This window comes from Hypanus sabinus, chromosome 21 (assembly GCF_030144855.1).
Source record: "Hypanus sabinus isolate sHypSab1 chromosome 21, sHypSab1.hap1, whole genome shotgun sequence".
Lineage (NCBI taxonomy): Eukaryota > Metazoa > Chordata > Chondrichthyes > Myliobatiformes > Dasyatidae > Hypanus > Hypanus sabinus.
The window spans coordinates 54,729,522-54,752,862 of record NC_082726.1 but is presented as its reverse complement, the minus strand read 5'-3'; positions in this window follow the sequence as shown (position 1 = coordinate 54,752,862).

Below are 23,341 nucleotides of genomic sequence, written 5' to 3'. Positions count from 1 at the left end.
GTGGAAAAAGTCTGTTTGCATTTATTCTGTCTATACTCCTCATAATTTTGTATACATCTATCAAATCTCCCCTCATTCTCCCATGCTCCAGAGAATAACTTATTCAACCTTTCCCAGGGCCTCAGGTCCCAGCAACATTGATGTATAATATGGTGTTATGGTAGACACAAGGATGTACTCATACACATAGAAAATTTTCTCTCCTTTTTTATCGCATTACACCCATCTGTTTTCTATTATGTTTTGCAGCTCCAGAAACTAATCAGAAATAAACCCAGGAGCTGGGGATATGTGTCTACTTAGTTTTCTTTTGTGAGGCATTCACCCATGACGTGGTGACGTAATGACATATGCCCTTAACGTACTTTTCACATGTGACCCATAATGAATTAAGTAAACAACAAAGAATGCTTAAACAATATATTTACATCATTACTCAAACATTTCTGAAATATTAAATGCACTACATCTTCCTCCTCTTATCTGTTCACACCTCTTCTCATCCCTCCTTTCCGCGCTATCCAAAACTACCTGTCATTCTCACTCCACGCCTAATCCAATCACAAACAAGAGAAAATCTGTAGATGCCGGGAATCCAAGCACCATGCACAAAATGCTGGAGGAACTCAGGCAACGTCTATGGAAAAGGGAGAACAGTCGACGTTTTGGGCTGAGACCCTTCATCAGGACTGGAAAAAAGAAATGAGTAGGGGGGACAAGAAGGTGTGATGAGGAGAGGAAGAAACACAAGGTAGTAGGTAACACACACAAAATGCTGGAGGAACACAGCAGGCCAGGCAGCATCTATAGGGAGAAGCACTGTCGACGTTTCGGGCCGAGACCCTTCGTCAGGACAGATAGTCGGTAGTAGGTAATGGGTGAAACCAGGAAAGGGGGAGAGGTGAAGTAAAGAGCTGATAAGTCAATTAGTGGAAGTGATAAAGGGCTGGAGAAGGGGGGATCTGATAGGAGAGGACAGAAGGCCATGGATGAAGGAGAAGGTGCAGGAGCACGAGAGGGAGGTGATGGGCAGGTAAGGAGATAGGTAAGAGAAGGAAATGGGAGTGGGGATGGTGAGGTGGGGGGCATTAATGGACGTTCGAGAAATTGATGTTCATGCCATCAGGTTGGAGGCCACCCAAACGGAATATAAGATGTTGCTTCTCCAATCATCGTGGCAGTAGAGGAGGTCGTGGACTGACATGTCAGAATGGGAACGGGAAGTGGAATTAAAATGGGTGGCCACTGGGAGATCCCGCTTTTTCTGGCGGATGGAACGTAGGTGATAGGCAAAGAGTTCTCCCAACTTACGTCAGCTCTTTACTTCACTTCTCCCCCTTTCCAGTTTCACCGATTGCCTCCTACCTTGTATTTCTTCCTCCCCTCCCCCCACTCCTTACCCTGACCTCTCATCTCTTTTTTCCAATCTGAATGAGGGGTCCTGGCCCAAAACGTCAACTGCTTACTCTTTTCCACAGAAGCTGCTTGGCCTGCTGAGTTTCTCCACGGCTTTGTGTGTGCATGCCTCCTTATCCAATTCACTCTGCTTCTCCTATACTTCTATTTCCTGCTCACCTCACCTTCTTATTCCCCCCTCCTCCTTAACATCTTTTCACTCTCATTCCTCTTATCTCTTGCCACTCTCCTGCCTTTTCCTATCTACCCCTTCTGTCTCCTTCCTTTCCTATCCTCCTCTCCTGAGTCTGAATTGCACCTAGGTCTCTGAGACTGTGAAGCCCAATCTGTTCAAGTCAGGCAGTATCAATGGAAAACAGTTATTGTTTCAGCTCTGGGATCCTTAGCTCATGAAACATTCATTCTTTGTCTCTCTCTCTCTCCACAAACACTGTGTGTCAGACAGAGTGGTCAGCAGCACTGGGGCTCCACAGGGGACTGTCCTGTCTCCCTTTCTCTTCACCATCTACACCTCGGACTTCAACTACAACACAGAGTCTTGCCATCTTCAGAAGTTTTCTGATGACTCTGCCATAGTTGGATGCATCAGCAAGGGAGATGAAGCTGAGCACAGGGCTACGGTGGGAAACTTTGTCACATGGTGTGAGCAGAATCATCTGCAGCTTAATGTGAAAAAGACTAAGGAGCTGGTGGTGGACCTGAGGAGGGCTAAGGCACTGGTGACCCCTGTTTCCATCCAATGGGTCAGTGTGGACATAGTGGAGGATTACAAATACCTGGGGAAACAAATGGACAATAAACTGGACTGGTCAAAGAACACTGAGGTTGTCTTCAAGAAGGGTCAGAGCCGTCTCTATTTCCTGAGGAGACCGAGGTCCTTTAACATCTGCCAGACGATGCTGAGGATGTTCTACGAGTCTGTGGTGGCCAGTGCTGTTATGTTTGCTGTTGTGTGCTGGGGCAGCAGGCTAAGGGTAGCAGACACCAACAGAATCAACAAACTCATTTGCAAGGCCAGTGATGTTGTGGGGGTGGAACTGGACTCTCTGACCGTGGTGTCTGAAAAGAGGATGCTGTCCAAGTTGCATGCCATTTTGGACGATGACTCCCATCCACTCCATATTGTACTGGTTAGGCACAGGAGTACATTCAACCAGAGACTCATTCCACTGAGATGCAACACTGAGCGTCATAGGAAGTCATTCCTACCATTCCTAAAGTTTGGCCATCAAACTTTACAACTCTTCTCTCGGAGTGTCAGACACCCTGAGCCAATAGGCTGATCCTGGACTTACTTCCACTTGGCATAATTAACTTATTATTATTTAATTATTTATGATTTTATATTGCTATATTTCTTCACTATTCTTGGTTGGTGCGGCAGTAACAAAACCAAATTTCCCTCGGGATCATTAAAGTATTTTTGTCTGTATGTCTGTCTTCCTGAGCTGATAAGTGTTACCAGCAGTTTCCATTTTTGTTTTCCAGGTTTCCAGCATCTGTATTTCTTTTAATTCCCTAGGTCAAGGGCTTTTCTGTCTTCCCACTTGACAGAAGACTGAGGAAAGTGTAGCTGCATGGATTTAAAAAAAAACTACATTAAATTCATGATGTACTGTACTGTATTTCTCACCACTCCATACTCCTGCAATTGCAGATTGCCATCACTAGGTGGAACCCCAGAGGCTATCCCACAAACCGAACCAACTGCTAGTTTTGAAGAGGGAATTAACTGGGGGTTATCAGTAGGTTAGGGAGGACTAGATTAGCTTTATTTGCCACAGGTACATTGAAAAATACAGTGAAATATGTCATTTTCATCAAATCAAATCAGCAAGGGTTGTGCTGGGCAGCCTGCAAGTGTCACACTTCCAGTGCCAACAAGAATGGCTACATATATATCTTTGGAAGGTGGGAGGAAAGCTGAGCAGCTGGAGGGAACCCATGTGGTCGTGGTGAGGATCTATAAGCTCCTTTCAGACAGCAGCAGGAATCGAACCCTGATTTTATAGCTAGCACAGTAAAATGTTGCACTGACGATAGGGTCTTTTAAGAGACTCCTGGATGGGTACATGGAGCTTAGACAAATAGAGGGCTATGGGTAAGCCTAGGTAGTTCAAAGGTAAGGACATGTTTGGCACAGCTTTGTGGGCTGAAGGGCCTGTATTGTGCTGTGGGTTTTCTATTTTCTATGCTACTGTCCTGCCCTATGATAAACAAGAGCTTTCCATCAGAATTGGAATGTGATGGAATAGGTTTTAAAGAATGACAGAGACAGGAATGGAGAAGGGATGGATGAGGCAGGAGTGATTAAATAATCTACTGGACAGTGGTGATCACTGTCCTCCTGTATGCTTTGGAGATAGGGACAATCTAAAGCCAGCACTTCAAAATACTGGAGAGGTGAGAGTGAGACTACAGAAAATCCTCTCTCTTCATTGGGAGGATTTGGAATGGTGGACCCACCTTATCATTGAGCATATCTAAGATGAATGCTGCTACAAGAAAGCAGCATCCTTCATCAAGGAACCCCCAACATCCAGGCCATGCTCTCTACTCAGTGCTGCTATTGGGTGGGAGGTACAGGTGCCTCAGGTCCCACACCGCCAGGTTCAGGAACAGTTATTACCCTACAACCATCAGGCTTCCGAGCAGCATGGATAACTTCACTCACCTCAACTCTGCACTGACTCTGCAATCTTTGGACTCACATTCAAGGACTCCACATCTCAGGAGCTCAGTGTTATTTATGATTTCTTTATCTTTTTTGTATCTGTACAACTTGTCTTCTTTGCACATTGATTCTCTGCTGTACGTCCTTGTTTTACTGTGAATGCCTGTAAGAAAATGAATCCCAGGGTGATATATGGGGACATATACCACAACTGATTCCACAAACTATGGACTCCTTTTCAAGGACTCGACAACTCAATGTTCATTATATTTATTGTTTATTTATTTATTATTATTATTTCCTTTTTTTTCTTTTGTATTTGCTCATTTTGTTGTCTTTGCTTATTGGCTTTCGACTGTCTATAACTAAATTTAGTTTGAACTTTGAGGAGGAGTGTACCAACATTGATGTTCTATTCCAGGTTTGCTTCCCTGGATGTGGGAGTGGAATTATCCTCGAGGTTCGTGGGGCGGCACACAATACTAAGAGGCCTGACACCAGACTTGTGAAATGATTACCCCTTGCTGAGCTGCACTGGGGAAGAAATTAGAAAGACCATAAGACAATGTAGCAGATTTAGGTCATTCAGTCTATTGAGTGTGTTCTGCCACTAGATCATAGAAACTTAGAAAACTGATGCACCATCAATAACTCTGAGATGTGAGTTAAGGTAGGCTTTTATTGGCTGGAAGAAAGGACAAGCAGCAAGTGACCACCACACAACATCCTGGAGACTGAGGGAGGAGCAGTGCCTCCAATCACCTTTATACCGGGGTCTGTGGGAGGAGCCACAGGAACAGTCAGCGGGGGTGGGGGGGGGGTGGGCGTGTCCAGACAGGTATATGTAGTTCACCACAAAAACCTACAGCACAATACAGGCCCTTCGGCCCACAATGCTGTGTCAAACACGTACTTACCTTAGAAATTACCTAGGGTTACCCATAGCCCTCATGGCTGATTTATTTTCCTCTCAACCCCATTCTCCCCATCACCTTTGATGTCCTTAGGGGTCAAAATTGGTGGACAGAACAAGGGATTCAAGCAACAGATAATCTGCTGGAGGATATCAGCGGGTTGACCAGCTGAGTTATTCCATTAGGTTGTATGTTGCTCCAGCTTCCAGCATCTGTAGTCTCTTATATTGCTAAAAGATTCAAAGAAGTTCTTAAAGCTTCCTTGAAGAATTGCAACATTCCCACTGCTTCCTGTCAGATACTAGACTGGCCCAGAGAAAGTTAATTCAAGCTCAAGCAGCACTCAATGTTTCTACCAGATCATAATTGCTCCTCCCAGGTTTGGCGATCATTTTGCATTGTCCTTTGGTATCTTGTTGAGATCCTGAAATTGTTGCAGTTGAAGTTAATAGGATGGTCTAGAAAGCAGGTTTAGAAGGTGTGTTGGTCTTCATTCATTGGGGGACTGAGCTCAAGAGCCAAGAGGTAATGTTGTAACTCTACTGTGTATAACTCTGGTTAGACTACACTTAGAATACTACTTTCAGTTCTAGTCACCACATTACAAGAAGGATATAGATGTTTTATGGAGGTTGCAGAGAAGATTTATCAGGATGCTGCCTGGATTAGAGAGAGCATGTTTTTGAAGATTGGTTGCAAGTGTACTGTATCAGATTGCTTGTGCCTTTTAACTGGCGAGTGTGCATGTGGGCGCTTGATTGTGCGGGGAATTGATTGGGAATCCTATGCGTGGAAGGGCCTCCTTATTGGCGTGGGCTTTCGTGCGTGCGTGTTTTTGTCTCAGTGAGTCCAGCTTGTAACTCCCACATCATAAGTTGCCCAGCATGCACCATTATCACTCAGTGAAAATATTTAATCATACCACTCCTATTGTCATTCTTGCTTCAAGCAAGCATAACAGAATGAGCTAGTGCTTTTCTCTTTGGAGGGAAGGAGGATGAGGAGTGACTCGATTGAGGTTTACAGTGATAAGAGGCATAGATTGAGTGGATAGAAAATGATCTACTCCTGGGATAGAATGGTTAATACCAGGGGCATAATTTTAAGGAGATCGGAGGAAAGTATGGGGGCGGGGTGTGAGATGTTAGAGTTATTTTTTTTACACAGAGAGTGTTGAGTGTGTAGAACACTCTGCCAGGGGTGATGGTGGATGGAGATACATTAGGGATATTTAAGAAATTCTTAGATTGGCACATGGATAATAGTAAATTGAGGGCTGTGGGGGAGGGAAGGGTCAGATTGATCTTGGAATCAGATAAAAGGTTGGCACGTTTGGGCTGAAAGGGATGTATGCTGCTGTATGTTTTATCACATTTGTTGGCTTGTTCTGTTCCCAGATCCCCTCCGCTCTGTGTTCATGATTCTTAGGCCTTCCCTCAGGAACAATTCCACTCCAGTTTGTAGATCTTCAGGCCAAAGTGGGATCTGTAGTCTTTTTTCTACAAGTGGGGCAGGAGGTGGATGGATGGTGTGTTCAAGTTCAAGATTATTGTTGTCATAGGTATTCCTGCAGTCATTATTGTTGTCTATGATGATCAACCATTCTAGTTTGCCTCCTAACCCCCAACTATCTATTACTGCACTACACTGTAAGCACTTTAAACTACTTTTTATAATACTTGCTAGTATTTATGTATTTAAGCATATTTTATTCCATTTGCGTACTAACTTTATATAATTCTTCGTTTTTATAATTGTTGAATGCTTTCTGTTGCCTGTCACGCTAACACACCATGGCAAATTCCTAATAGATGTAAATGTATATGATGAATAACGTTGAGCCTTGTTGGATCTGGAGATGATATTGTCCAGAAGGTTCTTCAGAAGTCAAGAATGAGGCATAAATCTTGTAGTTACTGATATTTATAGGTGCTCATAACAAAGAAATATCAGTAAGCAACTCATGCTACTGTCAGAACTGAAGGGAAAAAAATCAAAGACAAAGAACGAAGAAGTCTTATACAGAAAGCTAGCTCAAACTAGACAGATAAGGACATTTCATTGATACAAACAGCCTAAGGAACAGTTCGATTTTTGGTGTGACACAGACTGCAGACAAAGAAACAACAAAAAATTCAGAACTAGTTATATGACAAATTACTGCAAATCCTCTGAACAAGTGATGAAACAACACAACGGTAAATTGAACTGAACTGAGCTGAAACCGAACATTCCTGGACTGTTCCATTGACTTTGTGGTTTGACGTTCTGTATTATGTAATTTTTGTTAATTTTTTTTTACCTTTTGCATGATTTATTCTTTTTTGGCTCATTGGAGGTTTGATGTTTTTCTTTGAACGGGTTCCATGGTTTCCTTTGTTTCATGGCTATCCGAGGGAAGACAAATCTTACAATTGTGCACAGCATACATACTTTGATAAAATAAATGTACTTTGAACCTTTGAATATAAACAAGCATAAAGAAAGTTAAATAACAAGAAAAATGACAACTTAGTCCTGGATCTACCAGCACACATGCACAGGATATAAATACCATGAAGATAGGCTTTTTTCAACAATGGCACAGAATTACATTACAAATGTGGCAAATATTGATTAAACTTAAATGAATAAACTGTACACAACTTACACATATCTTGTATCTCTGCCCTCAAGTTTTGGAATCTCTGGGAAAAGCCTATGAGTTATCCTTCCTGATTTTAGAGCTGAGATAGTATTGTGGCTTTTCAGGTCCAGAGAAGGGAAGTTGTTGTTTGTAAGCCTTGAGGTGCAAGTCTTCAGGCTCCTGATGGCAGCAATGAGAAGTGGGCATGGCAGGGTGGCGGGGACTCTGATGATTGCTCTCACCTTCCTGAGGTGAGATGGGCCTCCCGTCGTCCTTGATAGTAAGGAGAGCTGTGCGTCTGGTGGAGTTGGCTGAGTCCACCAGCCTCTTGTGTTCCTGTGCATTGGAGTTTCTATACTAGGCCCTGATGTGACAGGCGGAAGTGCGCGAGATGCACGTTCTTCTTGGTCCGTAATTGCTCAGTCGAGGTTGCTCTGACACCCTGAAGTCTATGAAGCACACAGTATAAAGCACTGAATCTGACTGAAATCCTGTGTAAAACAGCAAAAGGAATGCACACCTTACACACCATCCACCCACTTCCTTCCACACTTGTAAAAGGTCTGCAGGTCTCACTTTTTTCTTTAAATCCATGGAACTGGAGTAGAAGTTTCTATGGGTGGTGAAGTCCAGCCCCTGTACTCATTCATGTTTTCTATGAAGAGAGTACAGCATTCTCCCTGTACTGCATTGCAGGGTCTGCCCAGACTATCTGCATTGGGAATTGAACTAATGGCCAGTATGAGAAGCTATCTGTGATCTCAGTGGCAGTCAGATTCAGATTCATTTATTTGTCACACTTAGCTCGAAACATACAGTGAAATGTGTCATTTGTGTTAACATCCAACACGACATAAGGATGTGCTGCAGGCAACTCGTTAGTGTCGCCACACACATTCTGGCGCCAAGATAGCATGCCCACAACACAAGAAGCTTCATCAACAAAACTAAACAACGGCAGCAAAACAAACCCCTTTCCCACCCATCCTCCCGCTGACACTCACAGACAGGCCTCCAACCCCAGCACAGACCACCTCCGGACTTCTAGTGAGAAGGCAAGAGAATGGGGTTGAGAGGGATAATAACTCAAACATGATGGAATGGTTGAGTATGCTCGAAGAGCGGAATGGCATAATTCTGCTTCTATTTCTTATGGTCTCATCACCTTATCCAGGTACATCATGACTTGGTATGGGAACTGCTCTACCCAAGACCACACAAAACTGCAGAGAGTTGTAGACGCAGCTCAGCACTTCACAGAAACCAACCTTCCTTCTGTGGATTCTGTCCTTACTTCTTGCTGCTTCAGTAAAGCAGACAGCATAATCAACAACCAGGCTCAAACTGAGCATTTTCTCTTCTCCTCTCTCCTATTGTGTACAAGATATACAAGCTTGAAATCACATACAACCGGCTTAAAGGACAGCTTCCATCCTGCTGTTAGAAGGTTTCCACATATGACAAGATTGAATCTGGGCCTCACAACCTATTTTGTTATGGCAATCTATTGCCCTCCTGCAATGCACTTTCTCTATAATTGTAACACTTTATTCTATATTGTGTTATTGGTTCCCCTTGCACACTGTTGTAATGAAATTATCTGTATGGATGGCATGCAAAACAAAGTCTATCCTTGTACATTGGCACATGTGACAATAATAAACCAATTTACTTACCACCTGTGTTGTTTTCTTTGCTTTGCAAGGAACTTTGGGAGTCTGGATGGTGGAAAGGAAAGAGTTAAAAAAGGCAGCCATGACAACAGTTGCTCAGGAAGATCCAGCAGATCCTTGGGAATTCTGTCTTGGATTCCTGCAGGCTTCAGAGGTGGATTAACAAAAGAACTGATTTTAGGTCCAGGTTCCATGCATGCTTAAGAGCAAAATTCCTTTTCACACTACCTTTAAATTCCTGCAATCGATAGCAGCTATTCCATTACACAATTCCCCTATTCCCTCTTATCTCCTCCACAGTGTCTTTCAATTTATTTTAATGTTGCTAATTTCTTTCTTTATGGTTCCTTCCTCACTTGCCTTACAGGCAGGACGAGGTTCATCATTGCTCCCAGTGGCCTCTTGTGGTGGGATGGGTTGTTTCGCGAGTCAATAGACAAGCAGATAGAAAGAGCTCAGGCTTAATGCCTTGCCTTGGATAATGAAGGTAATTCATCTTCTCCTGCCAGAGGCAAATGTTGCATGGTGGCAAGCAACAAGGAGAAAATAAAAGGCACTACTTTACACTCAGTGGCTGCTTTATCAGGTACCTCGTGTACCTAATAAAGTGGCCACCGGGTGGACGTTCATGGTCTTCTGATACTGTAGCCCATCCACTTCGAGCTTCGATGTGGTGTGTGTTCAGAGATGCTCTTCTGCACACCCCTGTGGTTATTTGAGTTAAATTGTCACCTTGAACCAGTCTGGCCATTCTTCTCTGACTTCTCTCATTAACAAGGCAATTTTGTCCACCAAACTGGTGTTTACTGTATGTTTAAAAACGCAAGCACAAGGAAACCTGCAGACGCTGGAAATTCAAGCAGCACACACAAAATGTTGGTGGAACGCAGCAGGCCAGGCAGCATCTGTAGGAAGAAGTACAGTTGATGTTTCAGGCAGAGACCACCTGAAACGTCGACTGTACTTCTTCGTATAGATGCTGCCTGACCTGCTGCGTTCCACCAGCATTTTGTGTGTGTACTTTGTGTTTTTGCGCACCATTCTCTGTAAACTCTAGAAAGTGTTGTGCATGGAAACCTCAGGAGAGCAGCATTTTCTGAGATACTCAAAACACCCCGTCTGGCACCAAGAATCACTCCACAGTCAAAGTCACTTAGATCACATTCCTTCCCCATTCTGATGTCTGGTCTGCACAACAGCTTGACCTCTTGACCATGTCTGCATGGTTTTATGCATTGAGATGCTGCCACATGATTGGTTGATTAAATATTTGGATTGACGAGCAGGTGTACAGGTATATCTAATGCAGTGGCCACTGAATGTAAAGCAGTGCCTTTTGTATTTCAAAATCTAGACCGCCAGGAGAAACATAGAAACATAGAAAATAGGTGCAGGAGTAGGCCATTTGGCCCTTCGAGCCTGCACCGCCATTCATTATGATCACGGCTGATCATCCAACTCAAAACCCTGTACCTGCTTTCTCTCCATACCCCCTGATCCCTTTAGCCACAAGGGCCATATCTAACTTCCTTTTAAATATAGCCAATGAACCGGCCTCAACTGTTTCCCGTGGCAGAGAATTCCACAGATTCACCACTCTCTGTGTGAAGAAGTTTTTCCTCATCTCGGTCCTAAAAGGCTTCCCCTTTATCCTTAAACTGTGACCCCTCGTTCTGGACTTCCCCAACATCGGAAACAATCTTCCTGCATCTAGCCTGTTCAATCCCTTTAGAATTTTATATGTTTCAATAAGATCCCCCCTCAATCTTCTAAATTCCAGTGAGTATAAGCCTAGACTATCCAGTCTTTCTTCATATGAAAGTCCTGCCATCCCAGGAATCAATCTAGTGAACATTCTCTGTACTCCCTCTTTGGCAAGAATGTCTTTCCTCAGATTAGGGGACCAAAACTGCACACAATATTCTAGGTGCGGTCTCACTAAGGCCTTGTACAACTGCAGTAGAACCTCCCTGCTCCTGTACTCAAATCCTTTTGCTATGAATGGCCTTGATTGGCTATGAATGAGAAGATGGCCTTGGGCTGTGTCAGGCTCCAGTATAGCATCTAGGTACTGAGCCCCAAGCTGTTCTTGCTCTCCACATCCATCTATCCACCCACCACAAAGGACTCCCAATTCTTCCCCATCCGTCTCTTAAACCCTCCTACCCCAACCCTTCCTCGAGCCTGAAGGTACACACTCAACATTTTAGGAACAGCTTCTCCTCCACCATCAGATTTCTCAACAGACAATGAACCTACCGGTCCATTTATGCTCTCTTTTTGCACTACTTATTAATTTAATTTTTATCGCTATTTCTTAATGCAATTTGTAATTTTTTTGTGTTGCACTGTATTGCCAGTGCAAAACAACAAATTTTAAAAAGCATGTCAGCAATTCTAAACCTGATTCCGATTCTAATGTTTATTTATTTATTGCGATACAGTATGGAATAGGCCCTTCTGTCCCTTTGAGCTGAGCCACCCATCAATCCCCTGACTTAATCCGAGCCTAATCAGGGGACAATTTACAAAGACCAATTACCAGACAGTGTTTGGGAAGTGGAAGGAAACCGGAGCACCTGGCGGAAACCTACAGACTCCTTACAGGCATCAGCAGGAACTGAATCCGGGTTGTCCGTACTGTAAAACGCTGTGCTAACCACTCACTACCATGCTACTCAATAATTCAGATACTAAAACCCATACCTGAACATTTGCTGCACTTATTCTCTCCTCAATGATCTTTCAGACTCTAAACAACCCTCCAGCCCCACAAATCCCTCACTCCGCCTCTCTAACTTCCCCACCTTCCCTGTGAGAAATAGGCTTTTCAATTCCCCCTCTCGAACCCCTCAGTTTTTCCCTGTGACTTGGTGGCCCAGTTTCAATCTTTATCCACGGAGGCAATCATAATGAACGATTTGTTTCAGTAATATGTGCACTGAGGTAGATGGGCTGCTATAAACTTTTACTGTTGGTTAGAAGTTAATTTCTATATCATGACAGCCCTGAAGAGGGACAGCACTGCTTCATGATGAGAAAAGGATTCAATAACTTCACTTTTTGAATGATTGTAGTTAGGAATACCGTAGATATAACCAACAGTCTTTATCAATTATTCTTTGCAAGCAGCTTACACCTCCCTTGTGCCAAACTTGGGATCTCCCATACACCTCCCTACACCAAAAGTTCTGACCATTGTTGTGTTCCATACTCTATGCATTGCAAACCATGGAATCCGATAGCACTAAATGCAGTGGCATTTGGGTCACCTTCTCCGAGTCAACACTTTTGCAAAGTCCTACTCTTTCCTCTTTGAATTGCATAGTTTGTCCAAGCCATTTCCACTTTAGATTGTAGATTTCCGCAAGGGGAATTCAGAGGGGTCAGCAGTGGAAACGATGAGCGGTACCATGTTCCTGGGCATTAGTATCTTAGAGGACCTGTCCTGGGCCCAGCACATTGATGCAATTGTGAAGAAGAGACAAGCACAAGGCATTCTGCAGATGCTGGAAATCTGGAGCAATACACTCAAAATGCTGGAGGAAACAGGCACCATCTATGGAAATGAATAAACAGTCAACATTTTGTGCCGAGACTCTTCTTCAGGACTGGAAAGGAAGGGGGAAGACTCCAGAATAAAAAGCTTGGGGGAGGGGAAGGAAGACTAGCTGAAAGATGATAGATGAAGCCAGGTGGATGGGAAAGGTACAGGGCTGGAGAAGAAAATAAACTTGTTAGGACAGGAGACTGGACCATGGGAGAAGAGGGAGAAGGGGAACAAGGAGTGACATTGGGGGAAGTGATAGGCAAGTGAGGAGGAGGTAAGAGGCCACATTGGGGAATAGAAGAAGGGGAGAATTACCAGATGTAGAAATTGATGTTCATGCCATCAGGTTGGAGGCTACCTAGGTGGAATGTGAGGTGTTGTTCCTCCACTCCGAGAATGGCCTTTTTGCGGCAAAAGAGGAAGCCATGGACTGACATGTCAGAATGGGAATTGAGATAGAAATTAAAATGGTTACTATGGACTGACATATCAGTATGTAGTATGGCACACCAGTGACCATATTTCATTGAGAGTTTTGAGGAGATATTGCATGTCACCAAAAACTCCAGAAAACTTCTACAGATATATCATGAAGAACATTCTTACTGGTTGCATCACCACCTGGTATGGAAATTGCAAAGCACAGGATTAAAGGAGACTGCAGAGGGCTGTAGACTCAGCCAGCTCCATCACAGGTACAAGCCTCCCCATCAGTGAGAACATCTTCTAAAGGTGGCATCTATCACTAAGCACAACCATCACCCAGAACATGCCCTCTTCTCATTACTCCCATTGAGGAGGAGGCACAAGAGCCCAGGGACACACAATCAACACTGTTGGAACAGTTTCTTTCCCTCTTCCATTGGATTTCTGAACCGTCAATATCAATCCATGAACACTACCTCATTCTTCCTCGTTTGCTTTATTTATTTACATTTTATTGTAACCCATAGCATCTTTTTTTTGTATTGCACGGTTCTGCTGCCAGAAAACAGAAATGAAAATCATCATATAGGGTGTCATGGAGATGTAGTTGTTATAAAGTAACTCTATACAGCGTTGGTGATAGGGGTTGGATTCCCGTCACTCTCTGTAAGGAGTTAGTATGTTCTTCCTGTGACCATGTGTGATTCCACTGGCTGCTTCAATTTCCTCCCACATTCCAAAGACATACAGGTTAGGATTATTAAACTATGCACACGCTATGTTAAACCTGGGAACACTTAGTGGCTGTCCTCAATACGTTTTCTGTTTGAGTTATCTATTGATGCAAAATGACACATGTCACTACGTGTTTAAATGTACCTGTGACAACTAAAGCTAATCTTTAAAGACAGTGAGAATAAACCATATTCTATCCAATCAGTTAGCAAGTTCCAAACTATAAAATGACACTGTAAAAGAACAGCCTTGCCTCCCTACATGTTATTCTTAAATCTCTAGTTACCAACCCTTGCAGCAATGCAAATAATCTCCCTCTAAGAAATACTTGCCTTCATGTACCAGGACATAGAAGATAAAAGCAGTGAGGAGATGATACAACCTTATAAAACTTTGGTCAGGCCACATCTGAGGTAATGCATACAGTTCTTCTCACCACTCTGTAGGGAGGACATAATTGCATTGGGGATGTTGGCTGGGACAGAACACTGCTGTTATGAGGATAGCCTGGAGAAGCTGAGTTGTCTACTATCTCAAATTATCCTTGGAGCAAAGGAGGCTCAAAGGGTAGTGAGAGAAGTATACATACTACATGTGGAGATAGTAGGAAAGTTCTTCCAGAGGGGTATAACACTAGAGGGCATATGTTTAGGGTAAAGGGTAGAGGTTTAACAGAGATTCAATGAAGAACAATGAAGATTTAATGAAGACCTTAAGACATAGAAGCAGAACCAGACCATTCAGCCCATCGATTTCTCCACTCTTCAATCAGAATTAACCTACTGGTCACAGCAGAGGTTGATAGACTTTTGATTAATAAGAGTGTCAAAGGTTAAGGGGGGAAGACAGGAGAATGAGATTGAGAGGGGTAATAAATCAGCCATGATGGTGGAGCAGAGTGGCCTAATTCTGTTCCCATGTCATATGGTCTAAGGCCTACCCCAGCTTTTCTTCTCTGTCCATGTTAACTGAATCCCAATACACAGGCTGTTCTGCTAGAACCCCTTTCTATTTACTTAATACTGCTGCAGTGTGGACAGCAATTCCATTTACAATTTTGCCTGCTCCTCATGTTCCCTTGGCCACTGGGCGGGGGGGCCAGTTGTCAAGCCTGTTGTTTACTGATGCCTGTTGACTGAGATCTGCTGTGACCAGGGGGCTAATCTTGATTAGTTCTGGATTCACAAGACAGAGACCTTGGCAACCCGGGCCTGCCGGCTGCACCAACACCACACCAACATTGAGCACATCTATATGGAGGGGGTTGATAATTTTAAATTCCTTGGCATTATTATTTCAGAGGATCTAATCTGGGACCAACACGTAAGTGCCATTACAGAGTAGACATGCCAGCCAGCGCTCTACTTTCTTAGAAGTTTGCACAGGTTTGGCATGTAATCTAAAACTTGGACAAACTTCCATAGCTGTCTAATGGAGAGTATACCAACTGGTTGCATCACAATCTGGTGTGGAAACATCAATGCCCAAGAATGAAAAAGCCTACACAAAGTAGTGGATACAACCCCGTCTATCACAGGACTAGCCCTCCCCACCACTGAACACAACTACAAGGAGAGCTACCACAATAAAGCAGCGCCCATCACCAAGGACCCCATCCTTCCAGGCAATGCTATCTTCTCCCCACTGCCATCGGGAACAGGTACTGGAACCTTAGCTCCCATCCCATCAGGTTCAAGAACTCTATAACCATCATGCTTGTGAACTAGCATTTATAACTTCACTTATGTCAACACTGATTCCAGATTCAAAAAACAGTTACTTTCCCTAAGCAGTAAGGCTAATCAACACTCCCACCCACTAATCCACCCCTCCACTACCCTCACCACCATTACTTTATAATTTCCTGTCAGTCATCTTATGTGGACACTTGTGTGCTTAGCCTCATTTATGGATTTGCAATCAGTCTATGTACATAAATGACCTTATGTATTTATTGTTATTGTGTATTTCTATTACTATTGTGCTCTTTATCTTATTTTGAGTTCATTTTTGTTCTGCATCAGATCTGGAGTAACAATTATTTTGTTTTCCTTTACACTCGTGACTTGGAAATGACATTAAACAACCTTGACTCTGGAGCCTATAAACTCACTTTCAAGGACTCTACAACTCACGTTCTCAGCATTATTTATTTTTTATTTGTTCAGCCTTTTTTTTGCGTGTTGGCTGTTTGTCTTCATTTGTGGTAGTTTTTACTCTGTGAATGCCTTCAAGAAAATAAATCTCAAGGTAGTATATGGAGACCTCCAAGTTCTTTGATAATAAATTTACCTTGAGTTTTGATGGCTCAGACTGAATCTTTGCACATAACCTGTATAGCTAGTCACCACTAACTGCACTTTTCTTGATAAATCACTCTACATTTAGGGGAGAAAGTTGCTGTAGTTTCTATCCTTTAAGAACATCTTAAAAAATAAATACTGCATTTGATCTCCAAATCCACCTTCACCAACTGATAACATGTTGGCAATAGATACTTGATAATACTTTTATGCATATATATTTTATAAACTGTATTTCCATAAGCAGCCAACAAGTGGAGGTGTGGGGAATAGAATAGAACATTTCGGCAGCATTTTATAAGGCTGAATCACCTCAGTACACTTTCAACAATTAATTCACAATTGATACATAATGATTGATCATCTCGAGCTGCTCTGCTTTCACAACATTTGACTATCGGCAAGATGAATGACCACATTATAATTGGACGTGCTCCCAATGCTCTTGTTCTCACTGTAAACTGCAACTTTCATAAACAAGTCAATGCCACTATAGAATTGGGCTATTGGTATTGGTTTATTATTGTCACATGTACTGAGGTACAGTGAAAAGCTTGTCTTGTACACTGTTCATACAGATCAATTCATTACACAGTGCATTGAGGTAGAACAAAGTAAAACAATAACAGTGCAGAAAAAAGTGTAAGAGCTGCTGAAAAAGTGCAGTTCAGGTAAATGATGAAGTGCAAGGTCATAAGGAGGTAGACTGTGAGGCTGTACAAGACACTGGTATGGCCACATTTGGAGCAATGTATCCAGTTAACAAGCAATAAGAAGGATGCCATTAAACTGGAGAAGATGTAGTAAATACTTCTGGGTTTGGAGGTCTTGGGTTATAAGGAGAAGCTGAACTCACTATGACAGCCTTTGAATTTGCACCCCCAGGTTCAGAACCAGTTATTACCCTACAACCATCAAGGTCAAAGATTCAAAGATTCAACTCATTTTATTTTTTCGTGAGGATCTTCATTTTTGTAGTGGTAAGGACAACATCAGAACTTAAAATACACAACACCACACTAGTTAAGCACAATATAAAATACTCACAATAGATAATGAATATTAAAAAATAATGCATGTGACTTAAAATACAAATACACATAATAAAAATGACTGTTTTTACTGACAAAGCTGCTATGCATACTATATATTCAAAATTGGGTGTTGAGGTGAATGGAGGGAGGCACAAAACTGGATAAGGCTCTTCTGTCTGGTGCTGATGGGCCAGGACCTGTAGCAGCATCCAGATGGCATGAGAGTGTAGTATGTGTGAAGTATATGTGCAATGTCCTCTACTATTTGTTGAGCCTTCTTTATTTCTTGTCTCTTAGGGATGCTGCAGAGTGATTCTTGTTCCTGGCCAATGATCTTACTACTTATTCTGACAATTCAGTGGAGTGGGCTGAAGTTGATGGTGTTCATTGCTCCAAACCATGCCATGATGTTATAGTTTAATCCTGATTCAAGAGACAACAGACAGTAGGTGCAGGAGTAGGCCATTCGAGCCTTCGAGCCAGCATCGCCATTCAATGTGATCATGGCTGATCATCCACAATCAGTACCCCGTTCCTGCCTTCTCCCCATATCCCTTGACTCCTCTTTCTTTAAGAGCTCTATCTAACTCTTTCTTGAAAGCGTCCAGAGAATTGGCCTCTACTGCTTTCTGAGGCAGAGCATTCCATCGATCCACAACTCTCTGGGTGAAAAAGTTTTTTCTCAACTCTGTTCTAAATGGCCTACCCCTTATTCTTAAACTGTGGCCTTTGGTTCTGTACTCCCCCAAAATCAGGAATAATTTTCCTGCCTCTAGCATGTGCAACCCCTTAATAATCTTATATGTTTCAATCAGATCCCCTCTCATCCTTCTAAGTTCCAGTGTATACAAGCCCAGTAGCTCCAATCTTTCAACATATGACAGTCCCGCCATCCAGAGAATTAACCTCGTGAACCTACGCTGCACTCCCTCAATAGCAAGAATGTTCTTCCTCAAATTTGGAGACCAAAACTGAACACAATACTCCAACTGTGGTCTCACCAGGGCCCTGTATAACTGCAGAAGGACCTCTTTGCTCCTATAGTCAACTGCCCTTATTATAAAGGCTAACATGCCATTAGCTTTCTTCACTGCCTGCTGTACCTGCATGCTTACTCTCAGCGACTGTTGGACAAGGACACTTAGATCTCATTGTACTTCCCCTTTTCCTAACTTGACAACATTCAGATAGTAATCTGCCTTCCTGTTCTTGCCACCAAAGTGGATAACCTCACATTTTCCCACATTAAACTGTATCTGCCATGCATCTGCCCATTCACCCAACCTGTCCAAGTCACCCTGCATTCTCCTAACATCCTCCTCATATTTCACACTACTACCCAACTTTATGTCATCGGCAAATTTGCAAATGATACTTTTAATCCCTTCATCTAAATCATTAATGTATATTGTAAATAGCTGCGGGCCCAGCACTGAGCCTTGTGGTACCCCTCTAGTCACTGCCTGCCATTCTGAAAAGGACCCGTTAATCCCTACTCTCTGTTTCCTGTCTGCCAACCAATTTTCTATCCATGTGAGTACCCTACCCCCAATACCATGTGCTTTAATTTTGCCCACTAATCTCCTATGTAGAACCTTATCAAAGGCTTTCTGAAAGTCCAGGTACTCTGCATCCACTGGCTTTCCCTTGTCCATTTTCATGATTCAATGATTCAATCATTGATTCATGATTCGTGATTCAATGAAGCACTTACAAAATGTCTGGAGAATCGATGGCTGGACCTGGAGTTTCTGCATCTTTCTAAGGTAAAATAGCCATTGTTGGAGAATATCAACCCATCATTGGTCTTAAAAAGTGATTTTGCTATCAATTTCCAAGATGGCGGCACGCTGCAACTTGCAGCGGCCACTCCGGAGCTGATTATCTGTTATTTGTGAAGTGGGTTGAGTGCGCAATCAAAATCGATTGAAAACGTACGTGGGAGCACAGAGGAACATCTGGAAATCTCCAGGAAGACCTTCTTCGTTGCTGCTGCTGCTGTGAGGTTCGGGACTCTGCTGGGAAGAACAGGCCCCCACTCCTCGGGGTCGCATTGCCGATGGCCTTTGGTGGGGCCGTTTTAATACGCTCAGCAGAGGATGGTGCTCGGAGAAGCTGTGCCGGAGGGGATGGTCGTCGGATCGGAGGTTTGACGGACTCGGAGTCTGCTGCGGTCAGGTCGCTTTCGGTGTGTGCTGCTTCTGTGAGGCTGGGTTCAACAGAGCTTTCATTGTGTGCTGCGCCTGCGAGGCTGAGTTGGGCGGCACCGTGGAAGTCCATAGCGGGGGTATTCCCTTCTGCCGCCGGCGTGGGATTGTGAGTCTGTCAGGACCCTGGGGACTTGTGGAAACTGTGTGGTGATTTCTTTTGAACTTATAGTCCTTTAACATCTTTGGACTATTTTTACTGTACACATAGTCTGTCTTTTTTTTTTATCAATTATGCTATTGTTTGCACTGTTGTAACTATATCTTGTAACTATGTAGTTTTGTGCAGGTCTTGTAGCTTTAGTTTTTGGTCTTGTTTGTCTGGTGGATTTGGAGCTCCTTTCCGGGGAACGCGCTAAGACGGTAGCGCGATATTAATATGCAGCAGCCTCTCCGGACTCTGGATTGGGGATTGCCAAATGTTATGTGGATTTTCTGGTGTAGTCTGTTTTGTCATATGCTTTTGTGATATCATCCTGGAGGAACGTTGTCTCATTTTTTAACTGCATTGCATTTGTGGTTTCTAAATGACAATAAACTGAATCTGAATCTGAATTGTTATGCTGTGATACTTGCATTCTCCAATGCACTCTATTGTCTAGCCACTTATTTCCAGGGTTGGGATGGTGTATGTTGTTTTCTAAAGTCCACTACCATTTCCTGAGTTTTACCGGGGTTCAGTTCCAGATAGTTTCTTGTGCACCATCTAAGGGATTGATTTCCACATTGATGCAGTTAGAGTCGGTAGTGTCAATGATGACTGTGTCATCTCTAAGTGCTTGATTTACTGCATGCCTGGGTGTGATCTTCTGCAGTCGTCTGAGTGCGGTGTGAACAAGACTGGTGGGATAACCAAGCTCTGTGGTGCTCCAGTCCTTTTTTAATAACCAGTCTGCTGGTGCTTATATAACAATTGTATCTCGTTTTTTGATGTCTGTCTGTGAGGACGGAGAGGATGAGGAACATGAGGTGGGAGTTAACATTCAATTGCTGGAGTTTGTATCACATGAGATGGGCTGGCACAGTGTTAAATGCACTGGAGAAGTCCCCAAACAACATCCTAACAAATGATCTGGGCCTCTTGAAGTGTGTGTAGGTATGGTGCAGTAACATTAATACTGCATCATCCACACCTCTTTTCAGCCTGTAAGCAAACTGGAGTGGGTCGGTCAGCACATTTACCCTCACCTGTAGCTGTGATAGGAGGAGCCTTTCAAAGGACTTCATCACCAGCAACGTTAGAGCTACAGGATGGTAGTCATTACTGCAGGTGGGATTGCTCTTCTTGGGAATTGGGAATATGATGACGGTTTTCCAAATGGTTGGTATGGAATGTTCAGGCAGAACATGGTTGAAGAGATGACAGACAAACTCTGACAGTTGTCTACAGCAGAGTTCAGTAGCTGGCCATTGATGTTGTCTGGCCCTGGTGCTTTACTGAGCTTTGTTCTCCTGAGTACTCGCTCCATCTCTGGCAGATGAAACTCCATGTTGGTGCTGATAGAAGAATGACAGTCAGCTTCTCCATCTTCAGTGTGAGGCTGTGCTGATCAAACCTGCAGTAAAAGCTGTTCAGTCCTTCTGCAAACTCTACACATTCCTCCCTACTTAGGTAGGATGGAGGCTGGTGATTATGGAGGCCAGCCATTGTTTTGACACTTTCCAGGCAACTCTAGTTTTGCCTACTTGGAAGAAATGTTCCACTTTCTCTTTATAGACCTTTTTGGCTTGTTTTAGTCCTTTGTTTAACCTCACCTGATTAAGTTTAGCCTCAGTGCTGTTGCCAGAGGTAAAGGCTATTTTCTTCACGTTAAGCGTGCTTTTCAGGTTCTTTGTGATCCCAGTTTTGTTACTGAGAAATACTTTGACAGAGTTTTTGGGTATGATTCTGAACCGGCGTGGATTACTTCACACACCTCAGCTCTGAATTGATTCCACAACCTACAGACTCTCTTTCAAGGACTCTACAATTCCTGTCCTCAGTATTAATTTTTTAAAAATTTGCACAATTTGTCTTCTTTTCCTAATTGGCTACTTGTCAATCTTTGCTTTTGTATAGATTTTCATAAATTGTATGGTATTTGATGAAGTAAACTCTGCTCAGGTTTCCAGCTGGGTACAGGGATCAATTTTAACCAATGTTTTGATGACAAACACTGCCATCTTCATCAGGGATGATGCCTGGGCATGTCTAGTCTGGTGGTATTCATACCCCCGTCATCCATCCCTCCTGATTGGTTAGCCCTCACCCAATCAGGTTTCCACCGTGCCACCTTGTTTACAGTCGGATTCCAGTTCTTATTTGGCTGAGAGGTGACCTCATTAAGGTGTGTAAAATCAGGAAGAGCATAGATAAGATTCCCATTGGGTAGGGTAGGGAGCATAGCTTTAAAGAGAGAATGGAAAAATTAAAAAAAGACTTGAGGGGCAACATCTCTATAAAAAAAGAAGGCAATGTGTATGTGGAACAAGCTGCCAGTTAAGTGGTTAAGATGGGTACAATTATCATGTCTGAAAGACATTCAGATAGGAACGTGGATAGCAAAGGTTTAGAGACATTTGGGCCAAATGGAAGGAGATTAGTTCAGCAACTTGATCAGCACAAATTAGACGGACAGAAGGACTTGTTTCTATGTGTATAACTCAAGTCCCACTTTAGCCAATACCATGCTGAAATTCTACTTATGGCAAAAATTACTATCGCCACCAGAAAGCAAATGAGGTATCAAGAAGTCATACAGCATGAAAATAGGCCCTTCAACCCACCCAGTCTGTGCTAGTCATTTACACTAATCATACATGGATCCATTTTATCATCCCCATATTCTCATCAACTCCCTCTCATCCCTGGATTCTATCACTGACCGACACACTAGGGGTAAGTTGGAACACACCAAACTGCAAGGATTTGAGAAGCATTCAGAATAATCTAACACTGTCTCAGGGATAATCTGCGTATACTTGCACTTGCATGTTGCATTCTATCTGCCAAACCAGTACCCGAGGCAGGCAGTGCAATATGGAGAGCAAGCTCTTGCCCATGTAGCAGGCTCCACCCCCCATGCAGCTGATGAATCCCAAAGAACAGCAGATACTGATACAGTTTACCAGGAGTTGCCATTCAGCTTTGAACTCAACATGGGACTGCCTTAGGGACTCCAGATCCAGATTTTTCATCAGGATTTACTCCTGACTGGGTATGGCCACAAGACAGCGGATGAATGAGATCAGCGACTTCCTTCGCCTAGATGAGCTTCCAGCCATGGCTGACGAGCCCCATCTGCCCAAAGCGACTGGTTTTAAGGTGCCAGTAACCTGCCGTTGCCCCTTCTCCTGTCAGTAGAAATGGTTCCACCAAGTTTAGTAGCTAAGACACATGTATGCTGGGAACCAGACTTGGTTGTCAGAGACGATTTGAGACACACACGACTGAGAGCATTTAATAGGTGGTGAGAGCTTATCCCCGTTACATCCCCTGCCCTTGGCTATGGCAGCTTTAATGAACCATTAAATACAGGGTAATTTCTCAAGAAAATCTGCAAGTGGAGGAAAGTGACTGAGAATAGGGACATAAAATCAAAAGGTTAGGGTTAGGGTAGGGTTATCATCCTGCTGAAGGACTCTAATAGTTCAACATTGATACTGCACTGGGAAGTTCAACTTAAATGATCTCTCTTATACTGTAACCACACTGAAGGGGGGCACTTGGCCTATTGAGTTCTCCTCCCACAGAGAGCACCAGGGGTCAGGACTGAATCCCAGTCACTCTGGCCTCTGCCCACT